The sequence below is a fragment of the Lemur catta genome, chromosome 9, assembly GCF_020740605.2.
Source record: "Lemur catta isolate mLemCat1 chromosome 9, mLemCat1.pri, whole genome shotgun sequence".
NCBI lineage: Eukaryota > Metazoa > Chordata > Mammalia > Primates > Lemuridae > Lemur > Lemur catta.
Genome location: NC_059136.1, coordinates 51,895,402 through 51,903,769, shown reverse-complemented (window position 1 = coordinate 51,903,769; position 8,368 = coordinate 51,895,402). Strand labels below are relative to the sequence as shown.

General features: G+C 36.9%; 1 pseudogene; it reads left to right on the top strand.

The window, feature by feature from the left end:
• The first annotated feature begins 5,279 nt into the window (after positions 1-5,279).
• LOC123644396 lies at positions 5,280-6,812 on the top strand (annotated as a pseudogene).
• Positions 6,813-8,368: the final 1,556 nt, after the last annotated feature.

Sequence of the window (8,368 nt, the reverse complement as noted above, 5' to 3'; positions counted from 1 at the left end):
GACCCTAGTGCTTACACTGGGTCCACTCAGACAACCCAGGATAATCGCCTCATCTCAAAATCCTTAATTTAATCACATCTGTAAAGTCCCTTCTGCCATGTAAGGTAACAAATTCATAGCACCTTGGGATTAGAATGTGGTCATCTTTTAGTGGGTAGGCATTATTCTGCCTACTAAAGATGACATTTCAGGGGACAGCAAGATCTGAGTTAGCATAGAGTTAACTGAGAATTAAGGACAATTTATAATTCATAAGTTTCTGCATTTTAGGAACATCAGGTAGTCACGTTATAAAATGCCTCTGCCTTAGGTACCTATTAAATAATTGTATTTAATTATACAGTATATCCAGTATTTCTCCTTTTTTCTCTCTTCCCTAGTCAGATGTGTGTGTAATCTACAGGGCCAGTAACAAACACATAGAGAATATGGGTATGGGCCTCCATATATCCAAAAGAATTAGGGATACAAAAATATGGTTAGATAGAAGGAATAAGTTCTAGCATTCAATAGTACAGTAGGGAAATTATCATTATCAATAATTTATTGCATATTTCAAAATAGCCAGAAGACAAGAATTGTAAAGTTCCCAACACAAAGAAGAGATAAATGTTTGAGGTGGGGCATATCTCAGTAACCCTGATTTGATCACTACACATTGTATACAGGTATCAAAATATCACATGTGCCCCCAAAATATGGACAACTGTTATGTATCAATAAAAATTTTTTACTGATACAGGGAATTATCAATAAAACTTAAGTATCCCTAAGTTATACAGAGAAGACAAAAATAAATAATTACATTTGGGGTTCTTAGCCTAAATTCATTACCACATGGCAATCAACACTTTCTGATCATGAGAAGTCAAGAGCAGGGCAGATCCAGATCTGGATATGAGTTCTGGCTTTGCCACTTAATAAGTGTGTATTCCTTGGACAAGCCTCCTGGGTTTTTGCGACCTGTGTTTCTCATCAGTTAATGGGGCACAAAAATGTCTGCTCAGCAGTATTGTTTCAAGAATTAAGTAATATAACATTGGCAGTAACATTTTTATATTCATGGCATTTGGCTTTTATAATAAAAGAAGGTAAAGGTACCATATATTTAGGTGTATGTTCTGTAGAACCTCACTTCTCAAATACAAAAATTAGCCATGAATAATACAAGCCAGATATTGCAATGTGTAAAAAAAAATTCTACATAGAATTTCTCACATTTACTTTAACCTGACAAAATTGTGATTAAAAAAATCCAGTAGTCAATATTACTATTATGATAATTATTCCTCTACTCAAACACAAAAAAGAACTGTGAAATGTTTTCACTGTGGCTACTTTTTCAGGCTGCCTCCAGATTAATATCTTTGTAGGAACCACTAGCCTGGAGCTCCCCAGTGCACTTACTCAGGTCCAAGCTGGCAGCCTTATTCTTTTTCTTTATTATCATTACTCACAGCAGCCAAAGAACAGAAACAGTAGCATTGATGCTCCCAGGGTTCCAAAGTAATTTCCATTCTCTTTTTCTTTTTCCAAACTATAGTTACCCAAGAGTGTGAGTACACAAGATGTTTAGAAATCTGAAAAGGCTTACAATCACATTCTCCCTGAAAAACTGAAATAAATGGTCCCCAGGCCATTCAGCATCCAATTCATTAGGGGATGTGTATATAACCTAATGCTAGGGCAAAGAAAGGAAGGCTGGAATTAATGAAACGTTGTTTATAGATGCTCATCTCAGCCAATACTAGGGCTCAGCTACTTCATCTGAAGTAGCCTTCAGATGACAGACATGGCATAACAGGAAACATACTGGGCCTGAAGTCAGAGAGCCTTAGTTTTAATTTTGCAGCTGGAAGGACATGCACAAATCACTAATTCCAATTCATTCATGTTGTTAATCATTCACTCAGAAAACATCAGGCCCTACCATGTGCCAGGCACTGTTCTAGGCACTTGGGATAAAATGAACAAAATAACACGAAGCTAAGAACGCACAGAAAGCGTAGGACCCATGAAGACATTTGTGACATATGTGAATTTGGTTTTTTTTTCCTTTTTACTAGAATCCTACATTCCAAGCTTTGTGAAATAATATACGTTTGAAAAACAACTGTAAGAGAAATATACAAAATATATTAAATTAAATAACTATTTAACAAATATTATTTTAGTGTTTCTCTTTTGCTTTTATGCTTTAAAAGTCCTTGATAATACTGACCAATCACATATGTATCTGTAACTTCTTTTTTTTTTAACATTTATTTTTTGACATTAACTCTTTAGTCCATCTACATGAATCCTGTATAATGGGGAAAAAAGCCCAATATTGTACCACTCACCAAATAATCTGTAAATTAATAAATGATTCTCGTTCATTTTTAAAAAACTGCTGTTCAGTCTGTTTTAGCCTTTCCTGTTGAGTACTACACCTGTTAAGTCTATTACCTTGCCACACAATTATAAATACCTCAGTTTTTAAACAAAATTTTACTTAGTAAGATGAAGGCCTTTTCTCTCTATTTCCCCATATTTTACTAGCATTCAGAAGATATTGTGGCCTTCTTAGGAGATTTTTAGGGGGTAATTTTAATTACATGTAATTTTTATTTCAAATGATTTTATAATCCAATTGCCAAATTTATTTTATAAATGATTGTTTTTGTTCTATATAAAAGTTATTGACCAGGGTTCTGGAGAAATGGCTGGCTTCTGGGCTGGAACAGGGTAGTAACAGGAAGCAGTGGAAGTAGAACATTCTTATTTTGCAACTATTACAGTAAAGATTGAACCAGGAAAGAAATTTTAATCGATGCTAAATCCAGGAGACTATTTTACTGAGAAGAAGGACATTTATATGGTCTTAAAATGTTTTCCTGTAGACTGCTTATTAGTTTCAAGGGGGAAAAATAGTAACTACAAAGGAAAGAAATTATTCACTATCTCCACCAAGTGAACAAAATTAGCATCACCAGTGAGGGCAGATGTACACTGTGTACTTCCAGAGGAGATATCCTATAAAAAATACAACATTCCTTGTATATTATTCTGGTAGAGAATATATACCCTGAAACTAATCATGAGGAAACATCAGACAAATTCAAAGTGAGGAATGTCTTATTTAAAGAAAAAGAACGAATAGAACTGTATTCTGTAGAAATATTCCAGGTTAAAGTAAGGTGAAGAGACATGATAACTAAATGGAATATCCGTGCTTAGGCTGAATTCTGTACTGGAAAATAAGGGAGAAATGCTATATAGGAAATTAGTTCAACTGACCAAAAAAGGAATACAGATGGTAATTTAGATAAAACCATTTCACCAATATTAATTTTACTCAAGTTGAAACTGTACTGTGATTACATTTAAAAAATCTTTTTGTTGTGAAATACATGGTAAACTATTTAAGGTTAAAGGCCCATAGTGATTGCACCTTTAAATGACTCAGAAAAACAAACTACAGTCATGTGTAGCTTAACAATGGGGATATGTTCTGAGATATGCATTATTAGGCAAATTCATTGCTATGTGAACATCACAGAGTATACTTACACGATCCTAGATGGTACAGCCTACTACATACCTAGGCTATATGGTATAGTCTATTGCTCCTAGACTACAAACCTGTACAGCATGTTACTGTACTGAATACTGTAGGCAACTATAAAACAATGGTAAGTATTTGTGTATCTAAACATATCTAAACATAGAAAACGTATAGTAACAGTATAATACTAAAATTTATGGGACCACCATCATATATGCAGTCCATCATTGACTGAAACTTCATTATGCAGTGCATGACTATATGTAGAAGATAGAAAGATAAATATAGTTACTTACATAAATTTAAGAAAACAAATGATAAAGATAATGGCGTAAAATTAACATCATACAAATCTGAGAATATGCATACAGTTGTTCTTTGTACTATTATTTTTGCAATTTTTCTGTAAGATAGAAAACATTCCAAATAAATGTTTTAAATAATAAAAAATAAATGTTAAATAGTAAAACAGTGGGGACAAAAGTAAAAACTCTTTCCTCAAGACCATCCTATTAAAGTAGGTTTTTGCATTATTTTCTGATGCTTCACAGTATTTGTGGTATTTCAGTGGTTCATATTTATTTATTTATTTATTCATTATTTGCTGATTGTCTGCCTCCCATGAAACAATCCCTAAGCACAGGAATAATGCCTGTTATATTCAGCACCGTCCTAGCATTTAGCATAGTGCAAGGCACAGTGGAAGTACTGAATAAATATCTGTTGATTAGATAGGGGGGAAAAGTATTAATTTTTATACATTTATCTTAATATCTAGGCACTTTCAATCTTATCTATTGTTTTCAGTTTTTCATAATGGAACATGTGGTACTTTACAGTGCAAGGCTGTGTGGAGAAAAGAATACATAGATTTAATTTACTATATATAATGTACTGTGCAGAGTACTATTAGAGTATTATTATTAAAAGAATGTGATATCTGCAAAGGGTTTACAATTTAATCAAGAATAAAGCAAATTATTTTATTTATTATGATCTCTAGAATTAAAAACTGTGGCCTAAAGATTATATAATATTAATTAATTTCAATGAATGAAAGTGAAAATGCTGAAGTAAAATAATCTTGTATAAATAGTTCTGGCTTAGTATCTATATCCATTTATGTGGATTTTGGAGGACAGTCATATAATGAATCAATTACACAGCTAAGAACCTGGAAATCCTCATTTTGAGAATAAATATTGAAATTATGATAGCTCTGCAAACAGTCAAGTGGAATAACAAATTTGAAACTTTGGAAAGAGAAACAAACCACTTAAAAATGCCAGCAGCACTACCTAAGTGGTATTAATAAATGACCTCATCTAATTTATAGTGAATGACTTTAACATGTGGTTACTTCTGGTTATTCATCAGCTACTTTTGTCCTTCAAATATTACAAATACATCCGTGAAATAATATACATTTTTGCAGTGATTTTATTTAATAAAATAATAAAATGCAAAGCCACCTAGTTCTGACATAAAGCTGTAAACAAGCAAAAAGTGTATGAAAGAGTTGCTAAGTATAAAATAGCCAACCCTCAAATACTGAAATTAATTTGGAGAAAAAATAATATAAAAATAACTTGTCTCCAAATGTCATTCTGACAGAAAACCAACTATAAAGTTGGGAAAAACTGTCAAAAACAACTATTTAGCTTTGCTGATAACACCAGAATGAACTCCCTTGCTATGAAGTGTTGACAGTTAAAGCAGTGGCAAGCAATGGATGACCGCCAGCACCTCCGCTAGTCTGAGGTCCCGGTTGAGGTCTCCGTCCTGTTTGAAGCAAGCAGTGGACTGGAAACCTAGCCAGAGATTTGGCTGGGAGTTCTCGAGGGTGAGCAAGTCATAGGGTGCTTGAGTAATCAAAATTAACATCGCCAATGAATATGAAAATGAAACTGAAAATGCTTCCATACACAATTATCATCAAAAAAGAATAACATAGAAATAAATTTAACAAAAAAATGAAGACCTGTAAACTGAGAACTATTAATATAAAACATTGTGGAGAGAAATTAAGAATGTTGAAATAGAGAGAAATTCAATGTTCCTGGATTAGAAGACTCACTAATTGTTAAAATTTTCATTCTCCCCCAATTGATCTATAAATTCATCACAGCCCCTATCAAAATCCCAGTCCTTTTTGTAGATAATGACAAGCTGATTTTAAAATTGATAAGGGAATGCAAAGAATACTATAATAGCTAAAACAATTTTAAAAAAGAAGAAAGTGGGACGTCTTACATGACCTGATTTCAAGCTTTACCATAAAACTATAATAATTACGACAGTGTGGTATTGGCATAATTTTAGGGAGAGAGAATAGCCAAAACAACAAAACTGATAGTCCAGAAATTATCCCTTACCTTTACGTTCAATTGGTCTTCCACAAAGGTGCCGAGTCAGGTCGGTGAGGAAAGGATAGTGGCTTTAAAAAAAAAAAAAAATGGTGCCAGGAACACTGGAAATTCTTTTGCAAAACAAAAAAATTAGACTCTACCACACACCACACACAAAAATTAAATCAAAATGGAGCGTAGGGCACGGGGCACGAGCGCGCATGCGCGGCTGGGGAAGGGCGGGGCCGGCTGAGACGCAGAGTCCGGCGAGGCCCTCAGGACACGGCGTCCCCTGCCCGCGGCCATGCAGACAGCACCTGGAACCTGGAGAACGTGTTCAGCTGATACGACGCTGACCGGAGCCTGGCGGGCAGGTGCTGCGAGATGCTGGCTATGAGTTTGACATTTGCTTCACCTCAGAGCAGAAGACGGCGATCCCGACCCTCTGGACGGTGCTCGATGTCAGCAACCAGGTGTAGCTGCTAATAGCGAGGACGTTGTGCCTTAATGAGTGGCACTATGGCAGTCTGACCTTGAAAAGGCAGAAACGGCTGCCAAGCAAGGTGAGGCCCAGGTAAAGAGCTGGAGGCCTCCTGTGAGGAACACGGCCCCTGATGGAGCCTGGCCATGCCTTGTACGGCAACATCAGTAAGGATCGCCAAGGATGCAGAGCTCACCGAGGTTCAGCTGCTCTCCCAAGTCTGCCAGAGCTCTGCCTCTCTGAAATCAAGTAATGACTTCCCAGATCACGCGGGTATGGATCGCAGCCCACGGCAACAACCTGCTGGGCATCGTCAGCATCTGGAGGGTCTGTCTGAAGAGGCCCTCATGGAGCAAAACCTGCCGACTGGTATTTCCATTGTCTAGGAGACAAGAACTTGAAGCCCATCAGGCCCATGTAGTTCCTGGGGGAATGAAGAGATCTCGCGTAAAGCCATGCTTCCATGCTTCCTGTGGCTGCCGAGGGCAAGGCCAAGAAGTTAAGGTGAGCAACACCCTCCCTGCCCCTCCCATTCCTCCGCACTTCTACCCTGCACATGTGACACTGACCACAGCTGTAGGCATTTTAAGTTGTAGCTACAGATGAACACCTGTGGCTCTCATTTTCATTTTAGCCATTTTGTCTTGTGCACCCACTCCCTTCGTACAATCCAGCCAGAATAGCACTTCTTGGGCCTGGGTTCTCAGTACAAGCTGAGGTTAAGGCTCCTCTTATCCAAGACAGTTGCCAGTAGTAACTCCGGGGCTTTTGCTACTGCTTTGTTTACTAAGGACCAGCTTGAATATGGGATAGGGAGGAACCATACTAAGGCATGACCAATGAGAAGAAGCAAGAGAGCCTCTTTGTGTTCCCAGGAGCCAGTCCTGTACTCCTCTGTAGTCAGGTCACTGCCTTGGGGGGAGCGGGAGAGGAGGAGCGGCACTCAGTCATTCCAGTGCAAGATGAACATAACCTGCCTGGTGATTTAAAAAAACAACTATTTCTTCCTTGAGATCAATCCTGAATTAAGTTTATGTATTGTATTTACTTTTACAATATATATGTATATAAGTAATATAAAACAAAAACCTTTCTGGTATTTCTAATGGCAATTGAAATAGTCCCACATGTAGTCATCACAAAATAAGCCACTCCTCATACCAATTGGGATAAGCTCATTGAATTGTAACAGGTTCATCTCGTTGTGTATTTTAGATTCCCTCCTCCACCTTGTTTTGTGGCAGAGAAATGCCTTTTGATCATGTCCAAGTGTATCTTTCACTGTATCTGATTTCTGAATCATGTTCCAGTTGCTTGGCCCTGCCACTTGGGCCAGTACTCATTTTGGGAATAGCTGTACTGAATCTTTTTTCCAGATCAGTGTAACAGAGGAGTGATGTGTAATAAAAAAATGGATCCTAAACTGAAATATAAGAACTAAAACATGAACATTTTCTTTTAGAAGAAAATATATGAGAAAAACTTTGTGATCTTGGGTTAGACAAAGTGTCAAGGTCAGGGAAAGTATTCTTAGATAAGATAACAAATATACAACCTATTTAAAAAAGAAAAAGAACCTGGTTTCCAAAGACACTATTAAGAAATTAAAAAGATGAGCCACAGATTGGGACAGATTATTTGAAAACCATATGTCTGATAATACTTGTACCTAGAATAAAGAAATTGTACAACTCAATGACAAAAAGACAAACAACCTAATTTTAAAAATGAGCAAAAGGCCGGGCACGGTGGCTCACGCCTGTAATCCTAACACTCTGGGAGGCCACGGCAGGAGAATCACTCAAGGTCAGGAGTTTGAGACCAGCCTGAGCAAGAGCGAGACCCCATCTCTACTAAAAATAGAAAGAAATTATCTGGACAACTAAAAATATATATAGAAAAAATTAGCCGGGCATGGTGGCACATACCTGTAGTCCCAGCTACTCGGGAGGCTGAGGCAGAAGGATTGTTTGAGCCTAGGAGTTTGAGGTT